This window comes from Syngnathus floridae, chromosome 1 (assembly GCF_059516105.1).
Source record: "Syngnathus floridae isolate MCC-2025c chromosome 1, RoL_Sflo_1.0, whole genome shotgun sequence".
Lineage (NCBI taxonomy): Eukaryota > Metazoa > Chordata > Actinopteri > Syngnathiformes > Syngnathidae > Syngnathus > Syngnathus floridae.
In genome coordinates, this window is record NC_142413.1 from 8623980 (window position 1) to 8646990 (window position 23011).

At 39.6% G+C, this 23011-nt stretch overlaps 1 long non-coding RNA gene across 3 annotated transcripts in view; it reads left to right on the forward strand.

Moving 5' to 3' along the window:
• The first annotated feature begins 233 nt into the window (after positions 1 to 233).
• LOC148403907 (uncharacterized) overlaps positions 234 to 23011 on the forward strand; it is a 182020-nt gene continuing 159242 nt past the window's right edge. For 2 of the 3 annotated variants that reach the window (XR_015859013.1, XR_015859011.1), the window contains exons 1-3: positions 234 to 322; positions 1142 to 1341; positions 15536 to 15673. This is a non-coding gene — a long non-coding RNA (uncharacterized LOC148403907). The other variant, XR_015859012.1, reaches the window with a different exon arrangement.

Sequence of the window (23011 nt, forward strand, 5' to 3'; positions counted from 1 at the left end):
ATCGGAAGTTACTAGAAAAATAAATGTTGGTGCACTGTTTCCTCTTCCCGTTTTGCAAAGGAAAGTACCGATTTAAAGTGTCCCAAATATGACACTTTAAGCTCTTTTTAGGGTCATTTAACGTGTTAATTAGATTAATTAATTTTGTTGCAAAGTAACGCCCTATGCAATTAATCGCGAGCGCCAAATCAATTAAGAAATTTTACAATTTTGACCCAGAGACCTACCCGTAGGTTTTGATGGCTCATCACTTCCGTGTTGCATTGCGTTACTAAGCTCCTCCCCGAGTCTCTTGTGTTTAAATTTGTACCACTCACCTCAGGTAAGCACTCTCTGCCTGGTCACAAATACGTACGTATTCATAATTAAGCTATAATTTGGTTTTACATTGTAGTAGTAGGAAAGCATCATTCACCAGAGATGCAACTAATGCAGGGGAAAAAAAAAAAAAAACGAATGCAGGAGATCCTGGATTTTGCATTGCTGTGTTGAGTCAGCTCTATCTTTTATTTCAATCTTTTTGTATTGGATTTTTGAATAATCCACCTGGCTTAATGAGTTTGCTGATGTTTTTTTCTTTTGAATATCATTTACCAAGCACACTAAAAATCTTCTCTTCTTGGTGTATTTAACCGATTAGTCATGCACTACAGTTTTTGTAATGTCCTAGAACACAGGTGTCAAACTCCAGACCCGGGGGCCAGATACGGCCCGCCACATCATTTTATGTGGCCCGCGTGGACAAATTGTGCATCAGATTCGTGTGACATTACTAGAATTGCAAATTGTCTTCACTTTTAATAATATCTTTTTTTTAAATAATATTTGACCAGTTTTTACTCGTCTGATTTGCAAACGAGTTATTTGTCAGTTTGTTTTGTAGCTTTTACTGTAAATAATATGATGTGCTCATACATTTATTTGGGTTGACAGTCATAATGGCCCTCCGAAAGAAGCTATGGCTATAATGCGGCCCGAGAAAAAAATGAGTTTGACACCCCTGTCCTAGAATTCAAAATCTTTGTTTGGGGACCTTTAGATATAAGATTAAAATGTAAGTAATTAGATTACTTAAATACAAATCCTGTCATTATTTGGATGTTTTTTAATCACCTGACAGCACTGATTATTTTGTTTTCAGGGTCCATCTCGTCGTGCCTGAGCATTGGCCCAGGTGAAGCAAGTCAAACCCAGAGCAGCACGACCAAGATCAACAAACGCCGTTAAATACGCCAAGGAGGAGGAAGCAAAATAAGCTCGGACGTCGTTTGCAGTGGCGTGGATCGGCCTTGGGAGTAATCCCGGGAAATTGATTAGTCAAGGAAAACAGCGGCAATGCAGGTAAAAGTTTTTGGAAGGCAATTTATCTAAGATATGGCTGGCTTGCTCAGAATATGTTAATTAGATCAATATGTTATTTTTTTTAACGATTTGCTATGAAATGAGAGACCCGTGGAGGCCCCGCCACGGACGTGATAGGGAAAAAAAGATTTGTGTCTTTTTCAAACACACAAACAAGGGCAGGTTTTTATTCTTTTAAGCCCAAGGAATTCTGCTTGCTGAAGAATTTGTCACGTTTATTTTTTTGACTAGCTACTGAAAAAACTTCACAAAACAAGCTGCTATTGGAAAATATCCATTAGTACTTGTTTGGTTGATGATTTGCAAAGCTCACATATAGTCATGAAATTCTCATATTGTATATTTTGTTTTATTTCTTCTTCTCCGTGCAGTTAGCTTCACTGGAGCTTCAATATATATTGCTATGGTTGTAAGACTCTAAGCTAATGTTCTGGAATTACAAACCTTAATTGACCGGTTCTTTTAAACATTTAATAAGGCATATGTTTGAGAGAGACATACTGATTCTACGTCTGATTCTACGTCGATTGTAGTATATAAGGATATATGGAGAAGATGTAGCTTATCGCCAACTACTGGCTTGGCATGCTCATTACAGCACTATTAAATCACTTGCGTCTTATAATTTACAGATTAATATAGATCTACTGTACCTTCCAAGCACACCAAGCAGGCATGCTAGCTCTGCCTGAATTTAATTCATGCTGCCATGATTTATGCTTTCTTGTCCGAATGTGGTCATTATCTTACAAACACACGTTTAACTCTCATTATTTTCTTTTTATGGGCACTTTTGCTTTGCTGTGCCAAAAAATGCCAGCTAGTCTCTCTTTGCACATGTCAAAAAATAGCCAGCGGTACATATCAATTGTCAGTGTGTATTTTTGAAAGTGCCGTATAATATCATCTACAGGGCAAATTACGGCGAGAGGGTTCTGACTCCAAAACCGCCTTTTGAATGTTGCTTCTACAAATAGATTAGAGTACGAGCGGTTTATGGAAGCGCGCCATTTCGGATAATTTATCAAACGTTTCTCTGTGTTGTGGATAATTTAAGGCATACTGCAAGGATCATAACTTTATTCCTGACTATTTATTCGCCACAGCCATGTCTAACAGCCACTCATTCTTCATTTTGTTGTGTTTCTCTTGGCCACACTGATTCAGTATTGTGTGTAGATGTTCTATTTGTTCGTCCAATCAGATTTCAGCCATTGTGTTGCCATGACAATCGAACCTACCCAAGGCCCATCAGAATCAACAGTGCAGGGCTATTTCTTGAATAAATCAGATTTCTCATTTCCCCTCACAGAGCCAGAGCGCTAGCCCTCAATGACCTCAACGTTTTTCTGTCTTCTGATTGGATTGTCGGATGGAAACCTTTACAGTTCAGTGGCACGGGTGGCTGCAAAGTATATTTCCAGGGTCAATTTGACCCGCAACATCACACGAGGGCTTCAATAGAAAAGGACCAGATTGTCTGTTTCGTCCCCGTAAAATTGTTAAAGCAAGAGCGCCACAGTTGAGTAGCAGCCGATAAAGGCGAACAAGGAAGCTCCAAATTTTGCCAACGTGCAACACTTGGATTGGATTACGGTGATTAGGCGGAATGTCTGTTTGGCTCTGCTCGTCGGATATGATCTAAGAATGGGAAGCGGAGGGATGGTTCTAGATAAAAGGACTCCGTAACTTCTCCTCAGTTGAACAAAAATGTGAGAATTAAGCCATGGCGTTGTTGACGCAAGAGTGAATATTTCCAATAAGCGGTGGAGAAGATGAGATGCAGCTGCTTCTTGTCGGGAAAGATGTGCCGAAGAATAACTGGCGACTGGGCTTGTGTGAGGTCTTGATGGCCAAGCTTCCTCACTTCATTCCGCAGCCACTTCCAGTCCAAGATGCAATAATATGCTGCAAGCGATGACATGTACAAATGCAGGTGGCAAATGAACTTGCACTCTGTACTTACGTTGCTGTAGATGGATACTTGGAAGACAAAAGTTTTAGGGTTGTTTTTTCTCATGTATGTCGTGAAAGTAAATTGTTCTCTGTAAAGTCAAGTCAAGTTTTTTTATATAGCCCTAAATAACAGACAAGTCTCAAAGGCCTTCATATGTACAAAAATTGATAATTATTCTCAACATCCCTTCATCTTAAACTCCCAGGAGGGCAAGGAAAACTAAAAAAAAAACCTAGTGGGGAAAATAAGAAACCTTGAGAAGAGACTGCAAACGGATAGCTAAAATCTGCGAGTGCTTGTACCGGCAACTGACGTCACGGGTAAAAAGATTTTTCATAGTAGTTGCTAGAAGATGATGGCAAAGCACTAAATTCGTCCAAATAGAGCTCCTTAATGCATTTCAACTTAGTAGTTCTCAACATGCCACAAGATGGTGGCAAAGTATTGCTATTTGTTTAAATTAATGTCAACAACTCTCTCTTTGTCACCAAGATATCTAAGATGGTACCAAAGAGCAAGTTTTGTCCAAATCAAATTCCTTAGTTCGCTATAACTATTAAAGTCAAGTTATTTATACTATATTCAACAAAATGGTGGCAAAAAGCAACCCTTGCCCACATGACGTTTGTACGTGCAGTAACAAAGTATACCACATGGCTAATCCAACGACCACAGGCACATTTCATCCAACGTCAGTCGTGCATGGCGAGTATCAGTGTCTTCCCCTCGTGTTGTGTGGGCTCAGGAAGGCCCTGAAAGGGGGGCAGCGCCCATTCAGGATGAGACTGAGGGGCTGCGGTCACGACTCAATGTGTCCCATATGAGATAAAGCTCAAGGGATGACTTCAGCAGAGGTTCTTTTCTGTTCGTGGCATCCAAGATGTTCGGCAACACTCAGAAATGAGGACAAAAAATAACGTCATTCGATGTCACTGCAGTGTTTGGACTGTTTTCATCTACATTTTAAATATTTCTTTTGGCTCAGTGAGGTGAATTTAAAATCTATTTGTTTATACATATACTGTAATTGTAATGTACTGTAATTAGTGAATCGTGATTATAGTGACCAGCGGTACTCAGTGCTACCAGTAGCAACTCATCTTGTCACATGTCATGGTAACAAAAGCTCATTATTGGCCATTTCTGCAAAAAAAATGCTAAGCCCTACAGTGATTTAACAATATTTTAAATTACAATTCATTTGTTGCGCCTAATGAGAGTAATGTCAAATTTGAGATCCGCATTGGTCTTACTTTCTCACATTGACGAGGGCACAAGGAGGTTCAAGAGCTTCACGTGGATAAACATGAGGTCTGGAAGAGAAAGTGGCTTCGCCATCCAAGAGCTCCGTGTTCTGCCACGTTGGCGACTTTTGAATTCAAAAAGGAAACGTTGCCATTACATAGCATATGGGAAGTGAAAATTGAATTAAGACCCCGCCAGCCCTCAGACATAAAGTACTACATTAACTCTTCACCGTTTTTTACTGTGTCTAGTTAGAAATTTCATTTTGAGATTTGGAACAAATTTACTTGAGCAATCATCTTATTGTTTTACACCTAAAAAAACACCAACACAAATCCAATCCAACAAGGATTAAATATCTCAAATCAAAGCAGAATATGCTTGTTCTTTATCGGCCAAGCTATGTCTTCTTACTTAGAGAAGATGATGTCATTTGTGTCAAGCATTTTTTCCCTTGATTTAAAATTTAATAGGGTATGATAATTTTTAATTGAGATTCTTATTGAAATCTGTTTAAATTAGCCTTAAAATAAATACCATAATTCTATGACAATTAAATAAAATATATACTTTAATAGAGTAGTGTTTTTTTTTATTTGAATAAAATACATTTTATCACATACAATAGAAAATTATACACAAAAATATACTGTACAAAATAATAACATTTCTAAGTGACCCTGAGCTTTTGAACAGTATAAATTTGAATGATCCAATTTCCAGGAGAATAAACCCTGGTAAATTAATTAATTTCCATAACTATTGATAATCAAAATGCTTGATGGGTTGGCTTGAAGAATGGAGCCCACGGGTCTGTACAGTACTGTTTGTGATTAACCCCCCCCCCCCATGTCCTCGTTATGTCACCGAGTTCTCGGCTGCTATCAGCGCTCAGCGTTCCGGCGTGGATGAATCATGGAAAATTGCATCAATTATCTCTGGACCGGATCCTCTTCATGTTTATAACCTTTAAACCCGTGTTGTTGTTCCTTGTACTCATTTCCACAAGAGGAAATATCAATATGGTTTGAATCAGGCCTGAGAATACATTATTCTTAATGGCTTGCAGAAACTTTTCATGCCAGCAGCAAAGTGTGGTAAAGACTTCAAAGTGATGTGTGATGTCTGACAGCAGTAGGTGAGAGCTATTCGGTGGTGTATTTTTCTTGAGAATTTGTTTTTAATAATTTTGTATTTTTCTAGAGAATTCGGTTTTATTTTGTGTAGACTTTATGTAATTAATTTAATTCGGTTTTAGATATTTGAAGTAAGTTTGTTGATAATATTTGTTTGTTGTTGTTAATTTTAGTTGAGATTTTAGTAGTTTTAGTATTAGTTTTAGTTATGTCATTAGTAACTATAATGACCAATGGTAAGAGGTCAAGGTGAATTATTTCCCTGACCACCTCACGTAGTGTTGCACTATTTCTCACTGTAGGAAGTTCCGTATTGCATCGTCAAAAAAAGACGTTAACAAATGGAGAACAGACCACCGCTGCGTTTTCAGATAGTGGGTGTTCTCCTGGTTGACCAATTTATTGCTCTCTACCACTATACAGGAATTTTAATTTAGCTCCCAAACATTGGGCGTTCCAACCCTCACCGCTTCCTACCCGAGAGTTTTTTTTCTTAAGAGTTGCCAGAAGATGCAAATATACGTTGATGAATGCACTTTTTCCCTCATTTTAAAGCTTGCCGTTCCTGTGTCGGCTCCTCCCATCCTCCCCAGGCCAGTTTGTTCTTCCAAGGTCTCGTGAGGGCCTGCTAATGCAATCAGGTCGAAGCTCGCTCAGACATAAAATATAATAGACGGGGAGAGCGTAAAGAGTTATTGGATCGGGATGAACGCTTTCCTCTCGTTTCCGTTTTGGTTCAATTTATTGGCCCGTCTGACCTCCTGATAGTTTGCTTTGTTTGCCATCCAAGCTGACGTCGTCGCAAAGTGGCCACGTGTTCAAATGCTGACGTCACCTCGGTCGCCTACCGGCAGACAAATGAGATTTAAAGTAGGCCTATTACGTCGTGACAGGTGGACCCAAACACAAGGAGCAGCTGTTGGTCTGGCAATTTGCATGGAATGGACATTTAATAGGAAAACAAACAAACAATGTTGAGTTGATACATTTCCACGTGAATGGACGGCGGCTGGTACAGCAGACAAAAGGAAACAAGGTCCATAAGGATTGTTTTTTTTTTTTTTTAAACAAACTCACAAAAACCATCAGTAAGATGTACCTTAACCTGTCGGCTTAAAAAGCAGGAATAACCTTGAATTGAATGTTGGGCTGAGCCTGAAATACTACAGTCTGATTTCGCTCTTCTTTAAAATTTACAACAATAGTGTTCTGTCATCTAGTGACCAAAGGTGAAATTACACCAAAAATAAACTTCAGTACGAATGAAAGCTCACAATGCATACATACATTGATGAAACTGTGCCTTTCCCAGACATCTTTAAGAGCGGAAAATGTCTTCCATTTCCCAAGAAACCGAAACTGGTAATTTCTGAACTTTGCCCCTAATATAGTCAGGACTAATAAAAAATAAAAAAAATCCATGAAATGATTTGGATCATGTGCCAATATATTCCATGTTACTTTCTAATGATGTAAACAAGCAGTCGAACTGGAAAAGCTCACAATGTGGCCAAAGAAGGCCTTGACGACATTGATGAAACTGTGCCCTTCCTAGACATTTTTAAGAGTGGAAAATGTTTTCCATTTTCCAAGAAATGGAAACCGGTCGTTTCTGGACTTTCCCCCTAATATAGTCAAGAATGATGGGCTTGGATGGCTCTGGCATGGACAGTGAATGACATCAACATGGTCATTTTGAAAGTCTGCTTCTGATCTCGACCCAGGAACATTGTTTCGCCACATAAAATAAAATATGACACAGTGGGTGACTAGATCCTGATTATTTACCTACGCTGTAATACGTTTGAACTGAGTCGCAAGCAGGAAAAAGTAACTTGCATTAGAAGGACAGTTGAACCTTGACTAATTTAGTTCGTTATCAACCATCATTTGGTTGGATTTTTGCTTTTCTATTGCCTGCCAAAACGTAAACAAGTAGCAAGCAAGTGGAATTTCTTAAACTGGATCAAATGTCAAACACACAAATGCAAAATGACAATATTCACATGGAGCTGCTGTAGGCCACAACTTATAGCCAGACGCTCTCATGCAGACACATGATGGCAAATAATGATCTCTATAGATCTATAGATGATCTCTAACAAAAGATTTTAACATGGTCTTTCTGGAAATTCAGTCATGCAATTACCCCACCCCTAAATCTATGTGGAAATTAACTTTGAGGAAAACCAATTGTGATGGAAATTTCCCCCCAAAAAAGTAGAAAAATTCCTGCGGCTCTGCTTTGTCTCATGGAGTTCAGCTTTTATTACTTTGCTTTGTGTCAGTCCTCTTAGTGACCGCTTCCATTTGTTTCAATCCTTCAAGTAGAGTTCCCGCTTTAGGGTGGATGTGTTGAACTTGGTATGAGGGTTTTATTGACGTTTGCATGACCACACACACACACACACACACACCCATACATGCTCCTCCAGATTGTCCTGTAGTTACCGTGAGTGATTCACCTTTTATACCCATGTCACTTGACATTTATTGCCTAGGACCACACCTGTAACTTTTGGTTTTGAAATGGAACAAGCCAATAATTAGTCCCATTGGGTAAATTAATGACATTTGGAGACTGAGGGATTTTTTTTTTTACTTTACTTGGATGGACAAAAAGTGCCCATAAAGACTCTTAAAGATGTTAATTGTAATTTTACTCATGGAGGCCGCACTTCATTACCAAGTTCCTTCAATTGAACTGAAATTTAAGTTTTCTGAGAAAAGCAATCCACGGAGGCATTCGAACAAACATTATTATATTTCATTATTATTGTATAGTTGGACGTGTGTCTTTAAGGGGTGTGGTCTCATAAGTTACATCATAAATGCGGCTAGTTTTTGGTTGTTTGAATGCCTTGGAAGAACCGTGATGTTTGCAAGCTGAGCCCACTTTGATGTCCAAATCAGTCGACCGATTTGGCTGGTGAGCGTACACCATGTTGTACAATATAGACAACATCTGTCATTGTTTTCTAAGATTCCGCAAGTCCCAGTAATTTGCGTCGGAATTCAAAGCGTGTACATGTCGAAACTGAACAAAAGACTTCTAATTGGCCTCATGAGATGCAACCGCATGCACATCCGCTAACAACCATGAAAAACATAGATTGGCATAAAAAAAACGACAGACAACAGAGACTTAAATAGAAGTGGTACTAACGGATTATGGGAAATTGTTTGACAAAACCTCACACGTCTCAAAAAGAAAGAGGAAAGGCGCGTCAGCTTCAATTGTTTCCAAAACAGACAAAGTATATTTTGGTAACAAATTCTTCAATAGAGATTTCCTCAGCAATGTTTGACACCTAACGTGATAATTAGGAGGAACTCCGCGGGGGCTCAACCTCCCCACTCCCTTTTGACCTTCATCAGACTCACTTGGCTAATGACGCAACCCCGCCGCTTGACAACTGACGTTGGCTTTAAGGCTCGAACCATCTGTCCTCATCTCCCCGGGACACGGTTTGGCCTGGAAATTCATTCACTTCCTCTCCAAAAAGTCCTTCAGACAAGTCAAAGTTGGTGTGGGAAACTTGATTCACATGTCATAGTAGGAATTGCTGTCATCTATTTCCTGCTCAGTCTATTACTATAAGCAGTTTCAATGTTTTTTTTATGGTGTTATTTACTCGTGCTTTTCCACAAACTTGTATCTAAGTCACGGTATGTCACTTAAATTTTCTTCCCTGGACCAACTGCACTACTTTCCTATTTAGTCAGGGCTTTGGTGCTATCATATTTGTTTTAGAAAGAACTAAAGTATTGCCAACATGTACAAATAGTAAATCCTAGACGTGAAGCATTTGACCACGATAGTAATATTTCTAAAATGTTGTTATAACCCAATGCAATAAACAATAATAATGTATTGTAATAGATCTGCTTGATAATTTAAAAAACTATTCTGGTGGAAATTAAAAGCAAGACTTCTATAAATAATTTGTGTCTACTCATACCAACAATGAAGTACAGTGTGACTAAACATGGATTCAAAAATCGTGTATGGTTCTTGGCATCTAACCGGTCTCAAGATTGGAAGTCAAAACATGGTGGCGCCGCTCATTCATTAAACACAGAACCAAAATGGCTCTTCCAGACATTGAGTGCAAGTCTTTAGGTCAGGGTGAGAGTGAGTTTTTTAGCGGGCCACAGCCGTAAGTGTCAAACGTCCAGAGAGCCAACCTGGTGGTTACTTGAACTTTATACGAGCCCACAGTTGAGCGCGTCAGCCAACTTGCGGATGGGATCTGACACCTTCTTGCCTGGTCAGGACAACAATGATGTGAAAAGTTTGTCCTCAGTAAGGTCAAAGTGAGGAAAAAAAGTGTTTCCACTGACAGGATTATGACCGAGACTATAGTGCAACAGTGATCTTGACGTCACTTCTCCTGTCTCCGGAAATGTTCCATTTGTTTCATCAGCACAAATCTATTAACTAAGCCAGTGTTGGTGCAGACCTTCAAGTTCATCCAGGTTATTAATTCAAAGCTCTATAAGAAGAACTTCAACCCTTAAATATCTGTAAAAAAACCCAAAAAACGATTATTTGCTTTCTTAATGTAATCTACAGATTAGTGGGTAGTCCCTCCAGCAACAGGCCTCGCATTTTGTGAACCGCATGAGGGTCACGGGCGTGCTGGAGCCTATCCCTCACCTGGTTGCCAACCAATCACAGGGCACACAAAGATGAACAACCATTCGCACGACTACCTACGAGCCATTTGAAGTGCTTGATCCGCCTATCCTGCTTGTTTCTAGTAAACAGACTCCCCAGGGGAAACCAACGCGGGCACATGGAGAACATGCAAACTCCACACAGGAAGGCCGGACCCAATCGAACTCAAAACCTCTGCATTGTGAGGTGAACGTGCTAACCAGTTGACTCCCGTGCCACCCTCAAAACAAGGCTGATTATACCTAGTAAAGGCATTATGTTGGCTGAAAAACTTTAGAAATTCACAATAGGGTGTCCCAAAAGATTTAATTTGAAATATAAATACGGTAGTCACCTGCTATATCATTCACATGGCTTTACTCATCTTTACTAAGTACCGTATTTTCCGCACTATAAGGCGCACAGGATTATAAGGCGCACCTTCAATGAATGGCCCATTTTAAAAATTTGTCCATATGTATACATTTGGCCCGCGGGCCGGACTTTGGACATGCCTGCTGTAATGGCTCAATATTGGTCCATATATAAGGCGCACCTGATTATAAGGCGCACTGTCGGCTTTTGAGGAAATTGGAGGTTTTTAAGTGCGCCTTACAGTGCGGAAAATACAGTAAGCACAATCACACTAAGTCAGCATGACAGTAAGTTAGCAACCAGTCTTAGCATATTTATCTTCAAGCGGTATGATTTGATAATTACAGCAGTGAACTTTACTCAATCGGAAGTTGTCTGCATAAAAAAGTACGATGTGCATAGAGATTGAGGCAAAGTTACCTCAAGGTACTGGAATGTTGCACCCCTCCTTGGCCCAATCCATTGCATTGAAGAGAAACTACTACGCAGGGTAAACAACAAGAGCCAGACAGTAAAAACCTTTGTTAATACAGACTGGGAATGCGTCAATATCAATATTTTTATAGAATCGTCATTAGAGTGATTTAATGGTTTCTCGATATCGTGGGTTTTTCCACAATAAGCATGGTTGTGGACGTATACGCTGTATATTTCTGTGTATAATCTAACATCCACTTGAACTTTGTTGACTATTTTAAATACGTTAAAATTATTCTCACTGGACCCCCACCCCCTTCCAACCCTGGCTTCCATGCTGCGTTCCAAGTCTTTTGTGGAGAAAAAAAAAATAGCAATCCAATCTTTTCTTATCCCTTCTGATTTTGGAGTCTCCACAAGAGCCACAAATCACAGGGACGTGCCTTCGCCTCGGACCACCCGTCCTCTGCGTGCATCACACTTGAAAGGAGGCATGTTTTATCAGCGACGCGCCAGAGATAAAACTTCATTCGACCTCTTAATATTGTGAAGCAAAGTGTTTTTCTTGTATCCTGAACTCCCTATTAGGTCTGAAAAACAACAAGACCCAAAGGCCGGTGTAAATCATCACAACAGGCAGTCCCTAAATTGAAATTGCTGCCTTCTTGTTTGAACCCATAGGTGCGGATATTCGTCATGCGGCAGACGCTAAGCGCTCAACTGTCTTCAACGCGTCATTTTAAGGGGGCAGGGGGCCAGCCGTGGGGTTCTTAGTGGACGGCAGCCAAAAGGAATGGAAACAACCTCAACCAGAGAGAGAACAAAGTGCATAAACAATCATATTGTAAAGAAGAAAAACAAGCAAAGACTATTTAGTCTGAGTTGAGTGATGGAGTACATACACTGTATTTTTATAACACAACAGAGGGATAGAAATATTTACTTTGGCCAACGCAAATCCAACATTTGATGTCCAAGAAACTAACAAAGGCATGCACATCAGAAACTACCTCCTGAATATTTGCTTTTCCCATTATGTCCAGACTAAAAACTAACGTAATTATTAAAATAAGAAAAAAAAATCAGGAGCGAAATACCCCCCTCCTCCAAAATGCTTTTAAAAATAAAAAATAATTAAAAACCAACTGAAACTCATCAGTTTTGTGAAGCTGAGCCAGGCTTGGTTGTGACCTAAGTGAGACCTGTTTAACTGTGATGTCATTTTCAGTCAACAGCGAGCGGCACCATGAGGAGGATAAAAACTAGTTATTTATCTCTTTAACTCATATTTGACAAACACAATATTAATCAGAATAGTGTGATTAGACTAGTGGGGGCACACAACATATTTATTTATTAAGAATTTATCGGGGCAGACTTCCCTTTAACACCCTAGGTACAAGTATAAACTATGACGTTCTTCTATACACCAGGTACAAATGTAAACCGTGTTGAATGTTTCCTCGATTATTCCTTCAGCGGCTGATGGGTTGATATAGGCTTGGTTTTCTTGTCGCTTGTGTTTATTTGGCATGGAAATACCATATTCCATGCCAAAAGAATCAACAATTTGGCTCAGGGAACATGACAGGTCTCCGCCCTGGCCTTCCACAATAGCGACGTTGAGAGAGGTTTTTGGGACTCAGCAATAGTGTATCCTTCAATTACGCACAGGAAAGAGGGATTTTTAAAAAAATCTTTCAGCACTTGAAGGAAAGATTTTTTGTTTCTTCATGTACGCCCCAAATCAGATTAAACATGTGTCTGCTGCTTAAGCCTCTCACCATCTTCATTATACATTCGCTAACAGATGAAGTGCTATGAAAAAATAAAATAAAAAGAAGAGCGCTCAGCTGTCAGCATTGGCTTCCCGTTGCCCCCGCGTGGTCACGACCATTTCATTTCCTTTTCCGTGCAGGTAAATCCCCCGCTCCTCCTTTCCGTCATGTTATTACAGGTCAGGTTTTTAATATTCGCTCCTCAAGATAAGACAAAGTTTTTAGCTATATGTACTTATTATGGCTTGTGTGGGGGTTTTAAATGACATGGCACCCGGTAGATTGTGGGAAGAAAAACTTTATTAAAATATGTCACATATTTGTATTCGGTTTCAGCCATCCCCATAGAGGAAAGCTTACTTAAATATGGTTGGGGAGACTTCATTATGAACATTATAGGCTATATGTAACATACTGCATTTTAGACACCATAGTGGAATGGAGAGAAGACCAATAATATGGAACCATATTGGTCGGAAATATGTTTTTCCATAATAAGAGAATGCAAATGCAGAGTAGGAAAGTCAAGGGAATAAGTAAGATTTACATTTTAATCCTTGCAAGATATGATGCCATTATGCCATTCGGCCATTGGAGGACTATAAGTAAAAAAAAAAAAAAAAGTAGAACTGAAAGCTGTTTAAGAATTGAAACCAATTGGAAATGATTTTTTATGGGCTGAAATTTATCTCACCCTAATTATTGTTAGGATTCCAATTTAGGTTACTATCTTTTTAATTTACCCACAGATCGCACAATTTCTCCCCATAATGCAAAATTTGACACCTGTTTCCCTATAAGGGCTTTTAGTGTTAGCTAATGTTCTGAGGAATGCAAACCTATAAGTTAAGATTGTCAATATAACTATTATGCTTTTCAATTAGTCTACCAATTGATGCTACTTGTTTCCAATTCAAAGCATGCAACAAAAATCGTTTGGGCAACCACCCACCACCTTTTACTGTTATACTGTACTGTTGTACCGTTACTGTGATATTTTCCAACCTAAATACAGAAAAAAAAAACATAGACATTTTGCATGTAGTATAAATGGTACAGTTTGTGCTCTAGGTCGCTTGCTGCACATTGTTGTTAGTGGCCACAAATTTCCACTGACTTCCTCCCAAGACCTAATCAAGGCTTCCCGCTTCCCTTGGAATTCACAGATAGGCTGCGTCGCCTGCACTGATTAGCAGTGACAATAAAAAAAAAAAAAATACGACCAAAAAAAACAAAGGCTCCGCGAGGCGGTGGCTTTCGTCTCGAAGAGATATGATTCACATAGGCGGTTTGTGGTGGAAAGGCTCAGTCAGTGGTAATCACCTTTCACTTCCTTTGCTTTCGCTCACCTACTGCACTCAACGACACCAACAAGCTACAATTGTTCTGGTTTTTTTCCAAGGAGCTGTTTTTCCCTTCATTATTGTTCGTTTGCACATAAGAAAGGTCTGAAAGAGTCAGTGCTGTCAGTACTTTCCTTGCACAAAAATAGGGCACAACTTTAGTTGTAGTGTGAGCTGTGTCATAGTTAAAATGCACGCTTTGGGGTTTTGTTGCTCGATGCAACAGTCTGTATATTTGATACAAAGGTTAGCGATATCCACTAAGGTCTCCATCTTGTCTTTCGACTGTATTGAGCTAGCTAACTACTCACCATCCTACCTATCTAGGTGGCTAAGATCGGTGTATTCTGTACAGAGCCAGCCATCAATCGAGCTAGATAGCTATTAGAGCTGCACAATTACATTTTAATCGTGATCACGTTTTTGGCTGCTACCGGTTAGCTTGTCCGCCTCACAGTTGAGAGGTTGCTGGTTCGATTCCCACGTCCGGCCTTCCTGTGTGGCGTTTGCATGAGCGTGAATGATTGTTTGTTTATGTGTGCCCTGCAATTGGCTGGCGACCAATGACTCCTGGGATAGACTCCAACACATCCACGACCCTTATGAGGAGAAGGGTTCAGATAATGGATGGATAGTCCCGATGATATTTTGGACCCCTGTTCAAGTTTTACGTTTGTCCACCAGATGACTACTTTTTTTTATTGATTCAGAGTACGCAGATCAATTTTACACCTTTCTTCTACTGAACTGCTTAGTTCTTTTTGTTGACAAATTCTTTACCGCAACATATACTCTATATGGAATTCTGGGCTACTGCCTTTTATACACAAAAATATAATACAAGCAGTAGTAGTAGTTTTACAAGTAGCCTACTGTATTTTCCGCACTATAAGGCGCACCGGATTATAAGGCGCACCTTCAATGAATGGCCCATTTTAAAACTTTGTCCATATATAAGATGTATACATTTGGCCCGCGGGCCGGACTTTGAACACGCCGGCTGCAGTGGCTCAATATTGGTCCATATATAAGGCGCACCTGATTATAAGGGACATTGTCGGCTTTTGAGAAAATTGGAGGTTTTTAGGTGCGCCTTATAGTGCGGAAAATACGGTACTTTCTTCATCATTTAATTCCTCTACAAAACGTCCTAGAGGCGACTCATGGCAGAGAAAACCTAATTGGTAAAATTAGCCTCGTACTCAGCAATAGTTCACTCAGCAGCCTCTATTCATTGTGACAAAGTGCTTTACTCCACACAGGTATTTTTTCCAGCCGTGACGTCGTGCATCGGTGTCACGGCCCAGACAGGTGGCTCACAGCTGATGTAATGGAAACTGGAACCCTTCGGGCCTGTCTGCAATGAGAGGCCCTCTGCACCTACAGCTGCCCTCGTCAAGGTAAGTTCCCCCCCCCCTTCATGAATGATGCTGGGGTCAGTTCCCAGCGGTGGCAACTGGATACGGTAGCCGGGTAGCAAATGGAGCGACGTGGAGGAACTGGGGCGAGTTCATGGTTGCGTAGAGTTTCACGTGCTGTCGACAGCTCGCCGAGTGCCCAAATACGTCAGCAGCAGGACTCCTATTTGTTTTAGTTGTGGGTGGGTGTTTTTTTCCAGCTGTTGATGTTGTTCTTTATTAATTGACGCACCCCTAACACTGATAAAGAAAATGGTTCTAAGATTGCGACGAAAAACACAATATGAATTTTCTGTCAATCATCTTTTTAAAATATTAAACATTAATAAGGTCATTACACAGTCACATTCCTTTTTGGGGACTCCAGTACAAAACGGAATTAAATGGGCTTTCTACACACGCCAACATCTTGATCTGAAATAATCTGCTTACAAAACGCACAGGGGGAAAACGACAGTTTTGGGGTAAGCGAGGCGTTCACGGGGACTGGCGTACTCCGTCTTGTTTGCACAGAAGGTGCACGTTAGCTGGGAAGATTTAGCAGCAGCTGCCTGCAGCCTCCAGGTATGTGTGGTGCGGTACTATGTCTGTGCTGCATTGGCTTTGAGCTTGGTGGGGGCCACACACAAGATAAGCAATATATATATAGGATATAAGCAAAATATTGAAAAATATAAGTAACATAAATGAGTAAATACGTAATTGTGAAATTTTCTCTGAACCCCAAGCCAAGTGTAAAAGGGACACTAAAATAAAATAAATAATAAATACATAATAAAAAGAACATCTATCTGAATCAGAATCTTTATCTCTTTGATTTTGAAACCTAGGTTGAAAAAAATAAATCACAAAAAATGAAAGCAGAAAAAAAACATTGAGAGGGAAAGAACAGCTCTTAAACAAACAAACAAACAAACAAACAAACAAACAAACAAACAAACAAACAAACAAACAAACAAACAAACAAACACAGTAAAGTTTACTTGACTTGACATTGCCACTCCCAGGACATTTTTGTGTTGATCATCATGCCTGTGTCTATTCCGTCATCGATGGCGGCAAATGCTGGCGAAGTTTATCGGAGGCCTGTGCAACATGGAGACAATTTTCTTGCACAGTCCTTCTTTCACGTGTGGAATGAAGCCTTGCTAATCAAGTGTAAAACCTTTGCCAAAGTGACATGGGCTCCAAAATATTCCCCCGATGGCGTAGTACCGGACCGGACAGCTGGAAGCCATCGTGCTGACCGACTCCGTGGAGGTCAAGAGGCAACCGTGAGCCGCGTGCACTCCGCAGTTAATTGTTTTATTCTCAAACAACCTTGGAAAGTGCGGGAGCACCTATGAGATGGATATCAGGGGCATTTGTTTTTCCTAGTTGATGAACGAGACCAGAAGGCACCATGGGCTTCAAGGGACATGAGGCTCAAAGTCATTTCGCACTTCATCATAACCAGGTTGTTTTGTGATTGCCAACCACTGTGTTGTGAAATGATCCCATTTCACTTTACTGCTCTGAAAAAGTTAATCTATGTATTCGAGTGACAGGCAGAATAATTAATTGCTCTACCACTGGATGGCATATGGTAATTTACTAGTGTACAAGTTGCTTTTCAAACAACAGAATAATTTCCAGATCATTTTGGATGTTTTGTTTTGTCCTTTCAGTTTGTTTCGTTCTACTGTTAAAGGGCACATTCAAAGAGGAAGTTTGAGAAGGATTTAGGTAGAGCTCAAAAACCTGGCACAGGGGGGTGTAGACTTTTTGTATCTACTAAAGCCTGCCACTCAGCGAGTGACCGATAGAACTTGAATGTTGAAAACAAATTATAGTCAGTGACTCACACCTGCATACTGTATTATTATTTTTATTGAACCACAACACCATGGAACAATTTTTATATGCTAATAATACATAGCTAGGAAACCGTCAAGAACTAAGAATGAGTGGATGTTTGACAGAGACTCTCCACGCTTCGCTTTTTAAGCAGAAGTGCAGATCATGGCGTCGAAGTGAGATGATCATTATGAGGGTCTTAGCGTAAGGTAAATTAAGTGGTGACATCCGTGCTACCGTTCTCGTGAACTTTGCGGCTCCATCCCTCTCACCCTGCCACCCTTTCTCCGTCGCCGCCTGTAAGCCGAGACCCCCGCACACTGACGCCAGCAGCTGAGCGGCAGCCATGACCTGTCAGGCGGCATTAAGTTGGAGCGCACACACACATGGTGTTGTGGCGCACCCAAAACAGACACATTCAAGCTCCCACCCTGAGGGAGTTCAATTAGAAGACCCCCCCCTTTCTTCACCAACCCTGATATGAACCCTGGGAACCCAGCTCGCCCTCAACCCTAGCTGCCCTTCCCTAGTTTATGGTAATTCCACTTACGTAATGAGGCATTATGACCATTTTTATAGCTTCTTGTCATCAACAATAGCAGGACCAATTCGAAGCTTCTTTACGAGGCACACAGATAAAGTCACAGAGAGTTTGTTAGTTATTGTGCTGAACAGCAAATACTTTGTCACTGTAGAAACGGAGATTTTGCTCGTCTCTTTAACCGCAGCTGGATGACAATTGAATTGAATTGAGTTTGCTGCCACCATCTGGTGTTTGTAGCTCAAGTTTTTGCTCGCAAGTCTGAGGAAAAACAAACAAAAAAAACCCAAAAATGTTTTGCTTCTCTAAATTTTTTAAGTTTTGATTAATTGAAATCTTAGCGTGCCCAAAAACTGACAGCACAGACCCAGAGAAATATGAACCAGACTGTAATCAGTGCTCTTGTGTTTACCGGAGTCTTTTTTTAAAACAAATACCTGCACTTCAATTTGAGTTCAGAGTGCGAGTACTCTTGCCCCTTCTGGTTATTGTTGGATTTTCAGCACCCTCGTCATAAAAAGATCACATCAGGGAGTTCTTTTTGTGCAGGATTGTCAAAGAAAAGGACATTACGCTCCGTTGTCTGAGAGCAAAGTTTGTGTTGGATCGACTCCACATGGAGGACTCTGGACGGAGATTAGGGACGAGCCACCCAGAGCGCCGCAGAATGGTTTTAATAAATGCGTTCAGAAAATAATACACTTGTTTTCTTCTTGGGCCAAACATAATATTTACTTGGTAGAAGGCCTCGCACGACCCGTTGGACGAGTTTCTTCAGTCATTACTTTCAAAACGTCCAACTTTGAGAGATTGTTTTGTTTTGGGATCCATCTGGTGAAATTAACTTGATTATAGGCACAAGATACACAATATTATCTTAGACAAATGGAAAGTGACACCTAAGTGTAATCATTCTGTATTGAAAAAAAAAGTATGACAAATGAAGCAAGTCAATAACCAACAATCCGGGTTTGGTATATATCTTTGTTTTAGGACACAGTTAAGTGTACATTTGGTAAAGCAAGGATCAGCAGGGAACAGTATTGTATCGATTTGTTTTTTACCATTAAATTTTTTTTAGGGGGATGCACCATCCCCCAACATAAGCTCTTGAGTACCTTAATTATCATTGGCTGTTATGCAAACACGATAATCCAACCATACTCGGGCGTTTAAATCTTTCATCTTTACCTTACTGAAGAGTGACAGAAGAAGTAACACAATGTCCATTGAATTGAAGCCGTTGAATTTTTTTTGTAGTTACTGTATGGATATGAAAAGTACAATAATATAAAGTACACTTTTCTTTATTTAAAATACACTACAAGTATGTTGTTGTTTTTTGCGGCCGGTCATGATTACATCAAAATTCTTGTATGGGACTTCAGACAAATGTTAATGAAAATAACTCAAATGAAAAATATAACCATTTGTGTTAGTGAAATAAAATCAAAACACAAATGCATTGTTGATAAAGATTACTAATGAAAACTATTTTTAACATTTATGAAGAAAATTTAAATTAATTATAATTTTTGGAAAAAAGTCTTAGATTTTCATCTTTTTAATTTCACACATTACGTTTCAGTGTTTATTTGAGATTTTTTTATTTTATTTGATTACGTTTTGGCTCTGAAAGAAGGAAAGTTGACACTTGTTAAGGAATTGTAGTTTCATTGATTTTATTATACAATACTAAGCAACCTTTTAATATTTATACACTCCACAAATACACCAAACATAACCTAAAACAAACCCTGTAAGAAAACCTCAACTGAAACGAAGCATTATTGAACGAATTTAATTTGCAAAAATCAAAATGAAATAAAAACAAACGATACTGAAAAATCCAAAACTATTCCAACCCTTCTTCAGAATCAAATTCCCAATTGCACAACTTTGGATTATTGCCATTGCTGCAGTTTCATAGTAACCAGTGTACCGCATTTCTATCCCGAGTGGATCCGTTCAATCAACTTCTTGGCCCTTGTTAATTTGTCAAACAAAGTTTTTCATGACATAATCCATCTGTCGCGTCATAGGAGTTCTTGCAGGTCCGGAACACACTTTTCGTATGATATAGTGGTTCTACAGAACACGCCATCACCTTTTCATATAGATTTCACAATAAGGCATTGAGCAGATGTGTCTCAAAGACAAGAAGTATCCTAATTTTCATCACCATTGCCAAATCACCGATCTGAGCGCAATACGTTTACGATATGCCATCATATGACGGGAAGCAGCGGCAGAACATCTGGCGACAATCAGGGCACAGCGTTTGAGTCTTGACAGCATCAGTCGTACGACGGGCCGACCGTTCTCACGTTAGCCAGAGCCCGGAGTTTTTTACCCCATGTTCCTCCGCCTGTGTGGTTTTTGCCCCCCGAGCGTGTTTGTACAGATGACTGCCTAATTGCGTTTAACTCACTAAGACCTCGACCCTTCCCTAAATTCACTTTTCCCGGCAAACGTGGGAAGAAAAGGCGTGAATAGAGCAAGTTGACATTCATATTTGTGGAAATACATGCAAGACTGAGCAAGGAACTAGTTAGATGACAGTTGGCCAATTGTGGTCAAGTATTGTCAGGAAGTAGCTGTTGCATCATTTTGGGGGGGATTTTTTTTACTTACGTAATGTCAATGAAAAAAAAAAGCTTGATTTTTATTATGAATATAATTTGACTGTTAGGGTCACGTCATGCAGAAATGGAAATCAGATTTTGTCCAAGAGAATAGAAAAGTCAATAGAATAGTCAAACTAAATAAAAAAAGGAATATGTTACAATAATGACATCATGAATTTGTGATGCTGTAATTTCTCTCTCTCTCTCTCTCTCTCTCTCTCTCTCTCTCTCTCTCTCTCTCTCTCTCTCTCTCTCTCTCTCTCTCTCTCTCTCTCTCTCTCTCTCTCTCTCTCTCCGTATATGTATGTATGTACGTGTATATATATATATATATATATATATATATATATATATATATATATATATATATATATATATATATATATATATATATATATATATATATATATATATATATATATATATGTGTGTGTGTGTTCATATCTCTAAAACTGAGCTATAAAGTCAAGATTTCTCCAGATGGGCTGAAGGTTTGTTGACATTCTTACTAATGTTTCCTTCCATTTGTCGAGAACAACGCTAACGTTGGCGGTAGCATTCCCCCAACCACCTCACCCCGGCTGTAATTTACAGATGGCTGGCAATTTCACTGGCGCATGGAAGCTGGACCCGTTACCTGATGACATAACAATTAAACGCAACAGCGGTGCGCTCCGTGCTATTAATCTCGAAGAAAACATCATCCGCGCATGCAGAAATTTGAGCTAAAACAAATAATGGCGCTACAAATTACGCACGTGCAGGAAATATCAAGTGGCGCGCCATGAGATTTCCCGAGCTGGTGTAAAAAAATCTCGCCTCCGTCTGTGTGTATTAATTGTTTATTTTGGGTAAAAGCAAATGACATGTTACAGCTGCAGCTGGGCTGCGTTGAGAAAGCATTGAAAACGTCTGCAGACGTTTTTTTTTACGGCTACAATCTCAGGAAAAGCCAGGATATGGTCAGTGCTCTCACTTGGTTTTACGCACAAGGTGTCCCAATGTAGGTCAAGAAAACATATTGATTGTGAGCTGCTGAACTTTAAAAGGGAAACATTATTTAATAATAATAATAAAGTGCTGTTTTTTGTTGACTTATATTTTTATCTGCAAAATACAATTGGATCCTCACATGAGGGGGGAAAAACAGGAAAATAAAGTTGTAATAATAAAAGACAAAAAGTTATTTCTGCGTGAAAAGATTCCTGCTTTTCTGCCTGTCAGCATCCCCAAAAGGGAACCACAGCAATCTTTTGAGCCGTCCGAAACCATCAAACTCCCGCAAATTTCCCGCACGTACTGTCGAAGCAACACCTGTGGCTCAAATGTCCACATTTCATAATCACATGTCAGCATTGTGGGGCCTTATTGGATTTCATGTCATAAAATTGTTTTTAAATTGCCCTCTGGCTTGTAAGTGGAAAATGATAAAATGGTTCCTGTTACGCTGTCAGCTTCCATCAAAAGAACCCGACTTAACACTTTTAGGCAAGGTTGACATATTGAAGAACGAGCTGACACGAGCGCCAAAAGTGTCAATTTATTGCGCGGGATTTCTTCCAAGCCAAAGAATGTACAGTAAAATTGGCCAAACTTTCAAAGGCTTACATTTGCGCTGATGATTTTCAGTGCGTTTTTTTTTCATGTTCATGCTCACGGCAGGTGGCCCACACCCTGGACTGCTTGGCCAGTCAATCATAGGGTAAGATGTACACGTGAAACTGAGTCAAACTACCAAAAAATTAGGGATACTTGACTTTTAGGAGAAATTTCTGTATAAGCTTTTATAAACATAAGACTCTCACGAGTCCATAAATGTGAAGTAAAAGCTGTACATTTGATCTTGCTTTTCTTATCCCCTAGTTTTCATAAAAGTTCTTTAATTGACAATTTCTTTTATATATAGATTTTGTTTTAGTCATGGTAAGAAGACCTCACTGACCAAACAAGACAGAGTAAGAAAGAATCGCAATAGTCAAGCTGTCAAGAGACAAAAGCATGAATGAGCATTTCTAGTTTACAATGACATAACAGGGACCTTATATTAGAAATACAACCCTGTTTGAAGAGCTTTGGACCAAGCCCTGCTGTGAGTGGAGAGAAAAATAATTGACGAGCCCCATAGAGTTCTCATAATTGCCTATAATAATTGTTGAAACAGTAAGTGTATTGTAAAATTTACAACTTGTAAAAAATGCATTTTGTATTTTATTTTTAAGCGGTAATAGCTTTAGTGGCAAATCAGGGTATTAAATGCCCCCAAAACATGAATTGGTGAGTTTGTAGCAAAGAGCTGAGGATAATTTCCATCTGTAA